Here is a 16117-nt window from a genome sequence, read left to right on the forward strand (position 1 = left end):
GCAGCCTGGGCTCTCTGGCCCCCATGCCAGCGTCTTCCTGGCACAGGACCTCCTCACCCCTGCTCCCCACAGGCCGCTTGCCAATGAGCCGTGCGTGGCAAGCAGATGAGAGGACACGGATGCTTTATTTCATCTTACAATGTCAGAACGGGTCCCCGTGACCCACTTCTTCGCTTTCTCAGGAGCTCTTATGCAAATTGTAACTAGCAAGGGGGCCACCACCACTTCCGCCCCAAGTGGTGTGTTTGTCCTCTGCCCCCGGGAAGTCCGAGCCGGGGACATACTGGCTAATAGAGGCAGGAGGGTGGTCATGGGGCTCCCGCTGCTGACCAGGGGGAGTGTGTCTGGGCTATGAGCAGGCTTCTTAGTCATGTTGTTTTCCACATTTAGAGAGAAATACATCAAACCTTCGGGTCCCCCAGGCACAGAGAAAAGATCTCAGCAGACAAATCCCAAATGGGACACAGAAGTGATATCTCCCCAAATAGGCTCTTCTTGAGCCTTTAATGGTGTGGCCAGAAGTTTCCAGGGCGTGATTTGCAGATGGGTTATTTTGTTTTCATGGAAGTCGTGGGCTTCACGAATCCTTGTTGGGGGTGGAGGTTGTCAGTACAGCTAAAGACAGACTCGGTAAACATTCTCAAGTTGTCAGACAGACTGAGGCTGCTGTCCTTTGACAGCTCGTGGTATTTGTCTGAACTCTGGGGGCCATTCAGGGGTGAGGGGTGAGGTCCGTATCAGATGGTTCCCTGTGTTTTGGTTGTAAGGTTTGTAGGAAGATGCTAGTGCTGATCATAGTATTAGGAGAATGTCTGCCAGTGAAGCCTCAGGGGAAAATGCTACTGGACAGGCCTGGTCCCGTGCACCCTCGGAGACGGGGAAGATTAGGTAATCGGTAGGAATTCCTTGGTTCTTCTCCTCACAAATTCCGGAGCTTCTCTGCAGCTGTCCAAGGGACAGCTGCACAGTTGTGTTTTACCCTTGATTAAGTCCTTCTCGTTCCTCAGCTGTGTCTCCCCAGAGTGCTGAAGGCCAGAGAGGAAAGCAGGAACGCCCCCCGGGGAGCTCTGGGCTCGGCCCGCGCCCGGCACCTCAAGGGTGACCGTCACTTGCAGAGGCCGTGGTTGTGCCACAGACCACGAAGTGTGGTGTTCACATTTGTTTCTGCAAAGTGACGCTTAACACATTTGGTTTTAATTTTATCTGAAGTCACCTTTGCCTGGCATTTAGCAAGAAAGACCACCAAGAAATGTCTGATCTTTTCTTTTGTATGGGAGTGAGAATCTATTCGCAAGGGAGTCTTACTGGCATATTTCTAAAAATCAGGACTTTTTCTCCTTGGCCTATGTAAGTGGATGTGAGTTTTCAGCTTCGTTTCATACGCTCCCTCTTGGCTCACAGTACCAGAGTGTGGGGAGGAATTTCTCCCCTGTTCCCCATGGAGTAGACGTCTTTATTTGAAAAATGGGTTGGATTAAGGTTTCTTCTCGTCCTGGCTCGTGGTAATATAAATGAGTTCTCATTTTCCGAAGATGCAGTCTGTGTGTGAATAACGCCAGCCTGACCCAGTGCAGAGGGAGCAAGGGAGGGGAGGGGACAGTGTCCTAAGGCAGCTCCAGCCCTGTGCACACGGGTGGGCAGGGGCTCATGGTGGGAGCTCCCTGGAGGGCCAGCCAGTGAGCTTCCCTGAGATCATAGTGTTCAGGTGCTCTGGGGGGACCTGGCCAGGGCCGGCCTGCCTTCTCTGCATGCTTCTTAAGACCCGAAGTCTTCAAGCACCGTGCTTAGGATGAAAACAACACAGCATTGTTTGAGATTTTAAAGACTTAACATTGGCAAAACCGAGGGTTTTTTTCCTCTTTCCAGAATTTTAGTCATGTCTTTGATACTCACTGATTTAAACTAACTGTAATAGATGGCTTGTCTTTCACAGAATGACGACTGGTAGTGGCCTCATCTGGAACTATTGCTGTTTTTCCAATTTTGGAAGGGTTACTGGAAATGATCGCTTCTTTTTGTTATAGAGGGACCTTCTAGAGCTTTTTAGTTTTACATGTAGAGGCTAGAGAGTGTGGTTGCATCAATGAAATAATAAAATGAAAAGTTGCCAGGACACAGGAGCCACTCCTTCCTTCTTTCTGTGCACCTGCCTGTCCTGATTCTCTGCTGGTGACATTCTGCTCTGCAGGAGACCCGAGGCAACATTTGCCTGCTGTTTGAGTGGTCCTGACTTACGGAGGGACATTCTGGCACTGCTAGGGAGAGGCCCTGGGGTACTGCTCAACATCCTCCGATGAGCGGGACGGACAATCCGCAAAGGAGAACCCAGCCCAGAGCATCTGTGGCGCTGGGGCTGCCCACCCTCCCGGGCCAAAAACCCATTTTCACCTCCTTCTTGAAGCTTTTTTTTTTTCCTTTAATCTTTCCCCTAGAAATAATCATCTTCCACCTTCTTCTTTCCCCCCTCCTTCCCCTCACATGTAACGCTTTCTGCTGGACATTGGTCATCTAGGACACTTGTCAGGCTCCTCAGCTCCCCATCACCCCATCCCTGGGCTGAGCACTTTGGGCACAGTCGGGGTGCTCCTCACTGCTGATGCCTGCTGGAGGGTGGAAAGTGGGTGAGAAGCGGGGCTCTTGCTGTCCTGTTGAGGCCCCCAACTGCCAGGGCCCACGTTTCTGACAGGCCTCGCAGACTCCTCAGCAAGCTGAGGGCCAGGCTCTGGGCCACGGCCCCACACAGGTGTGCTTGCGCTGCTTGTTCTACTCCTCTGTCATCCAGAATCGGCAGGGGGCTGCCTGGAGAAGCCCTTTGTTGGCAGGACACTAAGCTGGACTTGGGGCATCATGGTTCAGGGGTCGGGGGAGTGTTCTCTCACGCCTCCTCTGCCCCCCCTTCCCACAGAGGTGCCCACTCCTGGCCTCCTTATACAAAACCTCCTGATTCTCTGATCAGGGGATGCCTTTAGATGGGACATGGACTAAAAAAGCCCTTCCCTTCATGTAAAGTCACACCAAAATTGGTTTTGATAAGTAGTTGCTGACCTTTTTCCTCTGACTCCTTCTGTCTGGGGCCTGCTGCTGTTGCCCATTGAGAGAACAGTGGGGCCTCCTTTTAAAATTGAGGAGTCTGGAGCCCAGGTGCTGCCCTATAATGTCCGTGTGTACAGACATGTAGGAATGTGAAAGGTTCTCTTGGCAGTGGGGGCATTACTGGTCCTCGAGGGAGAATATAGGTGCTCAGGTGCTCAGGGGACTTCTTTCTCCCTCCTGGGTCAGAAATGTCTTGGCCTTAGGGCCCCAGCGTACTGCTCCCTCTGTGACTCATCAAGTCTTTATCTCTTTCATGGCTCCTCTTTTAACTTTCAGCTTATAAACTGAGGGAAACAGGGTCCCTAATGAGTTCAGCCCAGGCAGGGTTGGTCACAGAGTCATCTGTCTGCAGAAACTAGGCATCCTGGTGGGTCTTAGATCAGATAGCATCATTCCTGTAGTGATCGGACTGGAGTCTCATGATGAAAGGTAAATCCAGGACAATGTTGGTTTAGCACAAATGCCATTATTTTTGCTTCTATCTGTCTGTATCTTTCAGTCAACCCGCTGTCAGAAAATAGTCTTTTAAGGGCGCCATGCACTGGGGGAGGTGCTTTGTTGCCCCCCAGGTAGGTGTGCAGAACCTTGCAGGTTCAGTGGTTGGCCTGTGGTGGTGGGCCCCCCCCCCCGCCCCCCCCCCAGTTCCGCGAAGGTCCTGTAAATGTGATCACTGGCGGGCAAGTTGTGTTCCTGGGAAAGTCTCCTTGTGTAGCAGATGGCTCTGCTGACTACCAGAGATTTCCTTTCAATAGGGCTTACCAGCTCTAGTAACACTCTTGAGAAATAGTATTCTCATGGAGGATGTGTAATTTATAGATAGCTAGAAATGGCCCAGGACAGGGAAGTCGCTCAGGAGGGTGGCCAGATGATCCCATAAACCCAGAATGGGTGAGGAAAGCTAGCTGCAGGAGGCAATGGAATGGAGGGGTAGGTAGGGCTGTCCCCCACTCCTGGACCTCTCTGCAGCCCTTCCAGTCAGCACTGGAGCCCCTGCATTGCTGAGCCTTTTCCTGCCTCCCTGTTATTTGCTTTTGATGGAGCAGTGAGATCAACCACAGCCTTGCTTTTTTTTTTTTTTTTAAATAAGCCAAAATGGTGATATATTCGAAGGCACAGAAAAATTTAAGAAATGATTATCAAGAGGGGTCAGTTTCAAAAGCAGCAGAAAAAGCATAGTGCACCTGAACGTATATAGTATGACTTCTATTTTTAAAAGGCAGGTCCCGCTGTGTGAAAGGGGATTTAGATTTTGGAGTGACAAGATCTGTCTGAGCCTCTGATTCTGTGCACTGGAAGAGCCCATGTATCCAGGGCAGCGGGGAGAGTCCTCTCCCGGTCTTTCAGCCTAAACTGTAAGGCCCGGCGTTGGAGCATTGCGATCTCGGTGTGGAAAAGATATGCGTGCTTGGGAGGGGAAAGCACTGAGGGGTAGTGAACCTCTCCGCTGTGGCTGGAAGAGTTTCCCTCATTCAACACCATCTGAGATTCCGAGGCATCTAAGGTGGATCAAATGGAATCTTCTACTCTGCAGCCTGAATCCTCCCACGGCAAAGTGCAAACCCTGGGCTGGATTCCAGACAACCCAACCGGCAGGAGTGGGAAGATGCCAGCAGTTCAAGATTCGAGCCCTTAAGGAATGCTATCTATGTTTTTTTTTATACCTTTGACTCAGATAACAAGCAAGATCTATGTCTTAATCATGGGCTGACTAATTTCATAGTAAACTTCATCACAATATTTGAGGGTTGCCTTTGTCTTAAAAAGTGAGAGTGGATCCCAGGCTAAGTTATGAGCTCTTGGTTCTGATGCCACTCTGCATGGCGGAGTCCCTTGTCTCCACTTGAAGCCAGCTTGACCTTTCTGTCCACACAGCTGCAGGGATGAAACCATAGACCCCGCCCAGTGCTTCTGGTGCTCACCCTGTAGACAGACAGACAGGTCCTCTCACCTCCCTCCCCTTCTTTATGGTAAATCACAGGCCTTGAAAACACCATTGTTTCACAACTTTGTGAGTTCTTTGAGGCCAGAGACTCTGCCTTCTCACTGAGTGCTGTGCAGTAGGCATGCAACATAGATTTGAAGAGTAAATGAACAAATGAACCTCATTCTGAAAGCTCATTACTCTCCATTTCCCTCTCTGGAAACTGCTGGTTCTTGGGTCTTATCCAAGTGGGCTTTTTATCCAAACTGAAGGTAAAACTGATCCATCCTGGGGTTCCCTAACATTGCACTTGAGGACACATTAGAGGCACTGCTCTTGAACCCTTGAGGGCCAAGGAGTAGGTGGACACATGACCCCATGATTATGGCAGTCATATCCAGGTGCAACCACTGGGGGTGGTCAAATGCGTTTTTTTTTTTTTTTTTTAATGGACTTTATTTTTTAGAGCAGTTTTAGGTGAACGGCAGTATTGAGCAGAAGGTACAGATGGTTTCCCTATACCTCCTGCTTCTACACACGCATAGAATCCTCCATTACCGTCCACTACCCACATTCCCTCCAGAGTGGTACATTTGTTATGGTCGATAGATCGATGTTGGCATTGTTATCACCCAGAGTCCAGAGTTTCCCGTGGGGTTCACGCTTGGTGTTGTACATTCTGTGTGTCTGGGCAGATGTATAAGGACACATGTCCACCATTATGGTGCCATTTAGACGGGTTCCCTGCTCTAAAAATCCTCTGCGTTAAAGTATCATCTTAAAAAGAAATGGCATCGGGGCAGCTGGGTGGCTCAGTGGGTTAAAACCTCTGCCTTCGGCTCAGGTCATGATCTCAGGGTCCTGGGATTGAGCCCCTCATCAGGCTCTCTACTTGGTGGGGAGGCTGCTTCCCTTCCTCTCTCTGCCTGCCTCTCTGCCTACTTGTGATCTCTGTCTGTTAAATAAATAAAATCTTAAAAAAAAAAAAAGAAAGAAAGAAATGGCTTCACCTAGGAAGCTTTCTGATCTGTCCCATTAAATCTGAATACTTAATTTCCCTTCAAGGTAAAAATCCAGGTAAAAAATTTCCCTTCAAGGTAACGTCCTCCTTCAGACACCTCGCCATTCATCTTTGTATCCCCTTCTGTGCTGTGAGCATGGTATTTGCTGAAAGGAGGGGAAAGGAGGACTTGCGAACAGTCACAGAATCCCAGAATGATGCTTTCCCGCTAAACAGCTTCTCATGCGTCTTTGGCATTTCCAGGCCCAGAGAAGCCCGTATGAGCATCCAGCTTGATTACACAGTTGATTCATGCTATTTATGACACTTTCCTATGGAAGCTTCTAAGCCACCAAACGGAAACCCCTATGTTCAGGACATCATCAAGAACTAACAGGTTGATGGGGCGCCTCAGTGGCTCAGTCATTAGCATCTGCCTTCCGCTCAGGTCGTGGTCCCAGGGTCCTGGGATCAAGCCCTGCATTGGGCTCCCTGCTCTGCAGGAAGCCTGCTTCTCCCTCTCCCACTTCTTCTGCTTGTGTTCCTTCTTTCACTCTCTCTCTCTCTCTCTCTGTCAAATAAATAAAATCTTAAAAAAACACAGAAAAACAAAAAAACCTAACAGGTTGATCAACTATGTGAGAATATTGTGCCACAACAGATCCGATCAAGAAACAGGATCTGGAGATCCAAGGGGTAGTGGATGGGGGAAATTTGATGGAAGACAAACTCAGCATGGCACATGGTATCTTAGCTGTTTCAGTCCTCTACTCAGAGTTTGGGTCCAATTTTCTCCACCGCCATCTTCCAGGTGTAAAATCTGAGACGGAAGTGGACAGGCTTGGACAGGCTTGGACAGGCAAGTCTTCCTTCTTTCTGCTCTGAACCACTGTGTTCTCCTGTCTGTTAGTATCAGGGGCCTTTTCCCACACCTAGGGATAATACTCCCCAAACAGCATTTTAGGAGTGGAACTGCCTGTCCTTTGCTGGAGGGCGGTGGTGTGAGCAGCACAGTCACAGGGAAGCTGCCATCCTCATCCCTCCCAAGCACAAGTGTAGTACTGAGTACACTTGTGAGGGGGTAACAAGTATCTGAGACACCTTGCTTTTTAAAGAAGTCATTGTTTGAGTTGCATCCTCTTCAGAGCTCCAAATAAATAGGTGAGACATGGCCCAGATTTAGTTTTGCAGGCCAAGCCCTGGATTGAAGGGTTCAGGCCAGGTGCCAGGCTGGCCCTCGGAGGCTCCGGTCCGCGCGGCGGAATCCAGCCCGGCGCTTCTGCCTGCGCGCCAGGCCGCGCTCCCGCCGCCGCGCTCCCGGGACTCGGCCGCCGGGCTGGGCGCGCGGCCCGCGGTCGCTGCACGTCGGGCCCCCGCCCGCCCCGCCCCGCCCCGGCGCGCATTTCCATTTTAAACCGCCGCCCGCCAGCCCCTCGGCCGCGGCAGGCGCAGCTGCCGGCGATCCCCAGCTCAGGGAGTGGCGGAGGCTGCGGAGCTGCCGAACTGTGCAGAAAAGGCCTGAAGATGCGAGCGGGCCCCGCGCCGTAGACAATGAAGCCGCGGGCGCCGCCGCCCGCCCCAAGCTCCGCGCGCCGCGGCCGCACCTGCCGGCGAGACCGTCTCCGCGCCTGATCGCCCGCCGCTCCGCCCACCCGCCCGGCAGGCCCATGGCTCGGCGCCCCAGGCCCGGACCCCCGCACACGGGCCGCGCCGCGCACGGGCCGGCGGGCGCCAGCGGTGCCGTCCCCGCAGCCTGAGCATATCCCTCACGGCCAGCGGGGGCGTGGGCCCACTGCGGGCGTGCCCGTTCTCCCTCCTCGCCCCGCGACCTCCCGACAGCGCGTCCCGGCCCGCGGCGCGCTGGATGCGGCGGGGCCCCGGCGGGCGGCGCGGTGGCTGCGGCCCCGGGCGACATGTACCTGCTGGACGGCAGCGGCGAGCCCGCGTCTCCGCCCGCGGATGCGATGCCGCGCGGGACACCCCCCAGGAAGACCGTCTACCGTATCTCCGTGACCATGGTCAGGAAGGACCAGCTGGCCGCGCCGGTCCCCGGCGGCCCCGACCCGCGGCCGCCTCGGAGGCCCCGGCCCACGCGCTCCCCGGACGCGCCCGGGCGGCTGGTGGAGGAGGCGGAGGAGGAGGCTGCGAGCGCTGAGGACCCCGAGGGCCGCCGGCCGTGCGCCTGGGACTTCCGCACTTTCCGCACCCGCAGCACGGGGCAGCTGGAGCTCGGGCGTCTCCGGCCTTGCGCACGCGGCCTCGAGCCCGCAGACCTGTCCGGTGGCCCCCCAGCCATGGATGAGGGGCCCGGCTCGCCCACGCCCGGCAGCCCCGATGTGGAGGGGGTTCGGGCCGCGCCCCTACGGCGGAGCCTCAGCTTCAGGCACTGGAGCGGTCCCGAGGCGTCGCAGAGTCGAGCCCTGGGCCGAGGGAGGCGCCACAGCAGCTCTGGGAGTCTGGCCTGGGCACCGGGTGGCGAGGCCACGGCCGACCCGTCGACAGCGGTGGAGCCCGCGGCCCCCGCGCAGCCCGCCTCGGAAAAGCGCAACACCCTGGACGTGGGCGAGGTGCTTAGCAAGAACGACGCGCTCTCGGACCTTGAGCGCTGGGAGCGCAGTAAGAGCAAGAACCGCACGCTGGACAACAGCGACCTACAGCGGCTGGAGCGTGCGCGGGCGGCGGCCGCGGGCTCCGGCGCCGCTTCCGAGCACCGGCTGCTGCGCTTCTTCAGCGGCATCTTCGCGCGCAGGGATGGCGCGCCTGGCAGCGGGCCTTCTCCCCGGAGCGGCTCCTCGCGACCCCGCGGCTACTTCAGCAGCCTGCGGCGGGCCCCAGCCGAGGCGCACTCGTCCAGCGCTGAGAGCATTGACGGGTCCCCGCGCAGAGGTGGGCAGCGCGTCGAGGGAGGTGAGGGCAGTGGTGAGAACTGGCCTGGTTCCGCAGTGGCTGCTTAGCAGAGTCCCCTGGGACTTGGAAGTAGCCAAGGGACCTGCCTTCATGGGCCACCAGTCGGCAGGTGGCCACGCCAGATGTGAACTGGCTACTGCAGTCCGGAGGTTCTTGGCTGCCCTGCCTCCAGCTGTGTCTGGTGGTGCCCTTCGGAGTCTGTCTCCTCAGCCACCGAGAGCCTGTCTGGGGACAGATCACCTTGCCATGCTGCATGTTTCTCCTTGTGCGGAGCGGGGAGACTGGGGAACCTGTGGGCTGCCGCACAGGTGGTGCTGCCTGGCCAGGAGCAGCAGCGTTTGTTTTGGTTAATCTCCACCCCCCGCCCCATGCCTGGTCTTCCTGTGGGTGCTGCCATCTGCCAGTGCTGTGGTGTGGCCTCCCTGACTTGGCAACTCTCACCTATTGCGTTCCTGCTAAGGATGCTTCATCCCAGTGGGCAGGAAGGCGGGCCTCTCCCCACAGCTTTTGGAATCTTAGCGGGAGAGCAAGTCTGGGTCAGGATTCTGTTTGCTAATGATGTATTGTACCATACCGGTAGGAAAATAACCCCCCCACCCACCACAGACAGCCAGTTCAGAAACTTTACTTCCCTGTTGCCTTGTAAGCTCCCTATAGGGACCTCACAGGGAAGGTTTTGGAGGCAGATGTGACAGTATTGTCTTGCAAGAATTAGGTAATCTGCTGGTGTTTGGAGATTAGGCTCCTCCAGAAGTTAGAAAATCCAGATCCCCTTCTCTCCCCATGTGGGGTCATCACCCTAAAGGGAAGAGAGAGGGGTGAGTGGAGGGGCTGGATTGTTACACTGTGCTTGCATTGGGGGTGGAGGGGGATGGCTAAAGATACTGTCCCCGTGTACTTCACCACCCAGAAATCATTAGTAACATCCTTGGTGCTGATTCCCAAACACTGCTGCTGGTGGAGATGAAGGGAGTTGAGGCTCTGCAGTGTGGATTTTTAATTGGAGAGTGTCAGCTGGTAACTCAACCCCCCTGGAGAGAATAGTCCTCCCTAGTGGACTTCACAGGTCAGCTGACTGCCTGGGGTAAGTGTGCAAACAGCCAGCGCAAAGACATCCCTGACCTTGCTCAAGTATCTTTAAGGGAAACTGAAGATCAATGATGTCATGTTGTAAGATGCTTTTGATGACCCTCAAAATGCAAGAGAACAGTTGAAATTAAGCACTTGCATATGCAGTAGAGTTTAAATCTGAATTTTCTTTTTATAGGTGAGGTTGTAACATAAAGTTATCTGTTGCCAGGCTTGTGTTAGTTGAACTTGCTGTGCACATCCTGTGGCTAACCTGCCCTGGAATATTCTAGAAGGGACTGTGTTTGACTCTGGCCACTATCCCATCCCTTCCTGCGTGCTCTTCAGATTCTAAAAAATGGTGTGAGTTATTTTGTTTAAGTTGGTTGCTCTGAAGTTGCTCTTGCCCTTACTTGCATTCAGTGGAGGTTCAAATCCGTAGGGTCAAGTTCTACCTGTAATAGCAGGCTTGCATCTTTGTTCTCCTGGGCTTGCTGAAAATAGTAATTAGCTGCCTGGGTTCCAGACAAGTACCCATGGTTGGTGGGGAGGGGAGTAGAAATGAACACTCCATTTAGAATGAATGCATTTCCTTGTGGTCTCTATTGATTCCAGTTAAAAGTATTGGGGTTTGGGTCTTGGTGATCCGGTCAGAGAGATCAATGCCTTTGGAAAGAAGAGGTGTAAAGTGTGTTGGAATTTTTCCCTGTAGGGCAGTATAAGATTAAAACAGTAACAATTACAGTAGCGCTTGGTTTGTTTATTTCTCGTGGCCAACCCTTCTCAGGGTGGAATTACTTTGGGCTGAGACATCAGCCAGCACCGTGGGCTGTATGGAAGAGCAGACTGTGAATGAGCTAGGTCACAGCAGGCATAGTCCCAAACCCAGGTTCTCACTTGACTCTGAAGTTTGAGGTAATCACAGAAAAAAGCCATAGTTCTCACCTGCCTTCGGCTAAAAGGCCTGGAGCAGTGTCTGTGTTCTTGAGGTTTGGTAAGGTCAGTGGATCTTATGGTAAAGGTGCAGCCCCTTTATTATGCCGTTCTACTTTATACATATTTGCTGCTTCTGATGTAAATGAGGTTTTGAATTTAGGGTAAAATGCTCTGAGGTAACATTCCGACGCAGTAGAACCCTGGCTCCATTTTCCTGGAAGTGTCTGATCACAGGTGCACAGAGCCTTGCCGAAACCCTGGGGCCAGGGAGGTTGGTAAGACTTAGAACATTTGGATTTTAGGAAGGTCAAATGCCGTGTGTTACAGAACACTGCGTGTAGCGTGTATAGAGAAGGCGTACTGCATTCAGACACTAACAATGGCCCAAGAGCTGGAGACACTCCCATTCGGTGTGATAAATATGTTTACCGTTAGAGTCTGCTAAGCTTTTGTGAGTAAAGCTTCCATCTTTAGCCCTTTTTGGATTTCAGGACTACGGATAAATGATCCTGGAACTGAAATGTAGTACACATCATAAGCATCATCTCTAGCTTTCTTTAAATCTTGGGCCACAGTGTATTAAAATTTGAAGCCCTTTTAAGTATGAAGGAAATTAGAGGACCTTTGTCATCAGGGCATGCTTTCCTTTTGTTAGACTCAGCTATTAGGTTGTCATTTGGCTCTGGGAAAATAACTTTAAAAGACAAAGTAACTCGGGCCGCCTGGGTGGCTCAGTGGGTTAAGCCGCTGCCTTCGGCTCAGGTCATGATCTCAGGGTCCTGGGATCGAGTCCCGCATCGGGCTCTCTGCTCAGCGGGGAGCCTGCTTCCTTCTCTCTCTCTGCCTGCCTCTCATTGTACTTGTAATTTCTCTCTGTCAAATAAATAAATAAAATCTTTAAAACAAAAACAAAAACAAAACAAAACAAAAAAAAGACAAAGTAACTCTTAGGTTCCTTAAGTTAACTTAGAAATCTTCTTCCTCTTAGACAAGGCACCTAGGCTAGTGGTAGGGAAGGAAGATGGTTGGTCTTCTGAAACACACACATAGGCTCACACATCCCGTGCCTATGGATTTCTTGTATTCTTAAGGCATTAGGATGAAAGGATTGGAGCACCTACTTTTGTAGGATGGTTCTCTTGTACTTTGTAATCCCTATTGTGGCTTTTCTCTTCCTCTGACTGTTGCACACCCGCCTCCCAGAGACCCATGGCTGATTCTTCTCTCTTAGGTTCATAACCATCAGGAGCCCCCAGAAGGTTTCAGAGTGACCCTGTGTGAGATTAAGGGAAGTTTCCTATACCTGCCAGCCCCATACCAGGGCAGAGTCTGTTGACATAAGTATAATTTAATGCAAAAAAAGATCGAATAATAAGTGATGAATTGCACTGTAGGGTGTCCCTTCCTGGCGCATGCTCTTTTTGCGTGCCGCCCCCTGCTGCTGGCCCTCTGCTGCTGGCTGGTCCTCCCTGCAAGCAGCTGCAGGCAGTGCCCGCGCTGGGCTGGGCTGCCAGTGTCTTTGGGGTGTTCTGTTGCTGTCCACGAGGATTGATGACTGCAATAAAGTGATCACGGACAGCCCTGGCTGAGGTTAGCTTTTCAGATTAGTAATTTACAACTGATTTCTGACAGCATTGTTTTTATGAGTGGCTTTGTTCTTTAATTCCTGATTCCCTTGATGTGTATCACTCAATTTGTGCAGCTTGATAGACTGTTTTATAGTTAAACAAAACAAAACAAAACAAGCCTTCAGTGGAGAAAGAGAGGAAACAGTAATTAAATGAAATAAAACTACTGAAATAACTGAAAATTTTTTCACTTGATTTGTTGCTGAAAAGGACATAAATGGTTTTAAAGGAGCAGTATAATTCAGTTGCTCGTTTGAAACATTTTAAACTAATTATGTACTCCGTATTTGGGAAATCACCTGCTTTTTAGAAATGAATCAAGATAGTGGTTTAGGAGACCTTCACTGTTTTTGTTATAAGGTCGAATTGCTTTCCTGGAGAACAAGCAATCCACTTGGCATCCAGGCAGAACTGCCCCCATGAAGGTCAGCTGGGGACACTCTAGGCAACTGCTGAAGGCTTGGACTGTGTCTTGCTATGTTGATGTTCTCAATGTGGAGACCCCAGTGTCAGCAGACTCACCCGTTAGCACCTTCCTTTATGTCAGCCGGGACCCTGAATATCATGCTATCACAGGCATGTTCTCAAGTATGTCTGTCTGCCAAAGAGGCCTCAACAGTTTAAGCCTAGTCTGGCCCATTGCAGCAAAATCTGGTCGGTTATACAGTTAACAAATACCTTTGTTTGGAAACAAAACTCAACTATAAAGCACTGATAATATTTAACCCTTTTTTAAGTTTGTTTTCCTATTCATGGACAGATATTTATGGAGTTTCTGTGGTGTGTTCTGAGCAGGAGCAGGGAGCTAGAGCTAAGTCAGGCATCATGCCTGTCTTTGGAGGCCCCATAGTCTTTTGGGGGATGGGAAAGTTCCAAGGAATCACTGTTTAGGGGAAGGTACGACTATATTTCTCTCTACAACATACCTCCCTTAGAGCACTGCTAATCCCAATATGTAACAATAACCTCGTCTACATACTTGCCACTTCTCCCTCCTGGGCATGAAGCCTTTATTAGTCCTCTTCTTAGTACAGAGTTCAGAGTGCTGTTCTTGGCTCTTGGACTTTTAATAAATGTTTGTGGGAGGAATTAATGAGAGGACTGGGGACACAAAAAAGGGAGCAGATGTCCTTGAGCAGGAGAAGGAATTAATGAAGACCTCACAGAGGGATAAAATGATTCGGGTGTTGCAGGGTCACTAAGAGTTTGACAACTGGAGAAGAGATTTCCTTTCAGCAAGCTGGTTGGGATTTCTGTAGTTAACATCTAAGAAGTCATTCCTTCCTCTAATCTGTATGATTAGCACCAGCCTCAAGCATAAGAAAAAGGATGTTACAGCTTCCACAATGAGTTGGTTTATTTTGTTTTATTTTTAGCATAAGTTGTTTGTTTTTGATAGGAAATCTCCTTTAGGCTGTTATTTTTCTCTGTAATGATTTGAAAATCATTAATTTAAAATGACATCACAATGAGTAAAATAATGAAAAGTAAAGGTTTTATTTATTAAGGACAGCGATTGAGACAAAGTACATCCAGCTGCGGTCTCTCCCCAGGTGACGAACAGAATTGGGATTAAGGTCAACAGATTAGCAAAAAGAAGGGAGATTATTGTCTTTGCATCATTTTGAGAGAAGGACCATCTGCCCGCCATCGTTTTGCTCTGGGTTTTGTTCAGCTCAAATCCCAGTCGGCTGTGCTTGTTTGTAGGTGACGGCTTGAAATTCTGTTTCTCTTTAGGTTTTTCAGTTGATGGAGGCATTCATGTCAGTTTTCTTTTCTCCCATTAAGTAGGAATTAACGTAGAGGCCTCTACAATTAAACATATTTTAGTCCCCATTCATTTGGTTGGTTTTCTCATAATCTCTTGTTAACTTCCGTTTTTGTAGTTGGCTTTCCATCCTAACATCATCGATGGATCTAAAGGCTCAGAGCTTATGGAGAAATCAGCTTTCCTGGGTTGGAAGGTGGATTCCTGCTCGCTCATTCCGAATGGGGCCGCCCCAGTGGGAGGCTTGTGAAGGGATCCTTTGGCTTGTCCTTGTCTAACAAATGCAGATAATTTTGAGAGGTGCATTTCAGTTGGCAGGAGTGAAAGGGAAAGTGAGGGTCACTTTCCTACACAGTCCCTTGTTGGTGATCATACTGAACGCAAAATCTATTTCTGGTGTGATAGCAGGTCCAAGACTTCGCATGACCCAGTGAGCCAGGCATCTCTGGGGGCATGCAGGACTGTTCCCCTTGTTCAGTAGGTTGTCTTTTGAGTGGGACGCATGGGACACACATTCATTGAGTGGATGCTCACTTGTTTGAGCTGGTTGGTCGTCAGAGGGAGTCTTGTGCTCCCTCTGTGCCTGTCATTGGCCGGGCTGCTTTCCGAGATCCTGCTGACCCACTCCAGAGAGAGAAGTCCCTGGACAATGCCGCCAGCCTTTCTGGGGCAGCTCACATTCTCTCCAGTTCCTACCCCATATCAGAATCCCTCAGACGCCGCTTCTTCCGTGGATGGGGGTGGGGAACAGCGGCATTTATCCACTTTGTACCTTCCTGCTCACTTAGCTTAGCAAGGGCTTTAAAACAACCAGAGACCTGTGAATTATGTGAAACAGGATTCTGGACTTAGGGATGCTTACCTGTGACTTGCTTTCCTGCAGCTTACGTCCCACTACCTTATAGATGGGCACAGTTCCTGCTGTGTGGGAGACCTGGAGCCAGGCTGCTTCTGTCTCCTTCCACACCATGCAGCAAGCTCCTTGATGGCTCCCTGGGACTTGGGGCTTGTTCTTCTGATTCGTTTAGTTCCCAAACTAGAATCCCCACCTTCGGAGAGTCTGATCTCTCTTGCATTCAAGAGCAGCTGCTGAATCTGCTTTCTTGATCTGATTCATGGAAGATTCTGGAAGCCGAGTTCATTAAAGACACTGGAAATTTTTAGTTTGAAAGAGAAGCTCAGGAGCCTGGAGACTTGTCTGCCAGTATTTGAGAAGCAGACATAAGAAGGGCCCAGCAGTTAGCACCGATGAGGGAAACTCCTAGGGAAAGGGATTTCGCCTCAAAAGTAGGCAGTCACTTCTCAGAAGCCCTCACACTGTGGAACAGGCTGCCTTCTTATGTGCAAAGTTCCTGTGACTGGAGGTGTCCAAGCCCAGGTGAGTCTGGGAATGTTGGAAGGGGTGCTTTGTTTGTTGTCTGGGGGCTTAGAGTGGATGGTCCTAAAAGCCTCCTCCCAGTTTTAAGGTCAGGAGTTCCCTTCAGACTGTAGGATTTTGATGATTTTGTATCTGGTGTTCTCTCAGAAAGTGGTTCCTCCCAAACTCCAAGGGAGATTTGTCTGTATTTTCTTGGTCCTCTTGCCCAGCCCTCACCTGGCCCCCAGTGTGGCTCCCACTTTGTTCTGCTGGTTTATCTGGGTTGGGGTAAGAGTTCTGCCTGCCAGCCAGAAGTAGTCTGCTTTCCCCACCTCCTCTGTCTCCCCATCCGTTGCCCCCCTCCAAGTTCCCCTCCAGTTAGCGCTTCCCAAGCTCGTGTTGGGCCCATAGAGCCCCTGAGGTACGGATGCCATTGGCA

The 16117-nt window shown here is 51.1% G+C and overlaps 1 protein-coding gene across 1 annotated transcript in view; it reads left to right on the forward strand.

Annotated features, from left to right (window-relative positions):
* Nucleotides 1-16117, forward strand: part of AGAP1 (ArfGAP with GTPase domain, ankyrin repeat and PH domain 1) — a 514946-nt gene that overhangs the window by 134782 nt on the left and 364047 nt on the right.

Source organism: Mustela erminea, chromosome 8 (genome assembly GCF_009829155.1).
Source record: "Mustela erminea isolate mMusErm1 chromosome 8, mMusErm1.Pri, whole genome shotgun sequence".
NCBI classification, from domain to species: domain Eukaryota; kingdom Metazoa; phylum Chordata; class Mammalia; order Carnivora; family Mustelidae; genus Mustela; species Mustela erminea.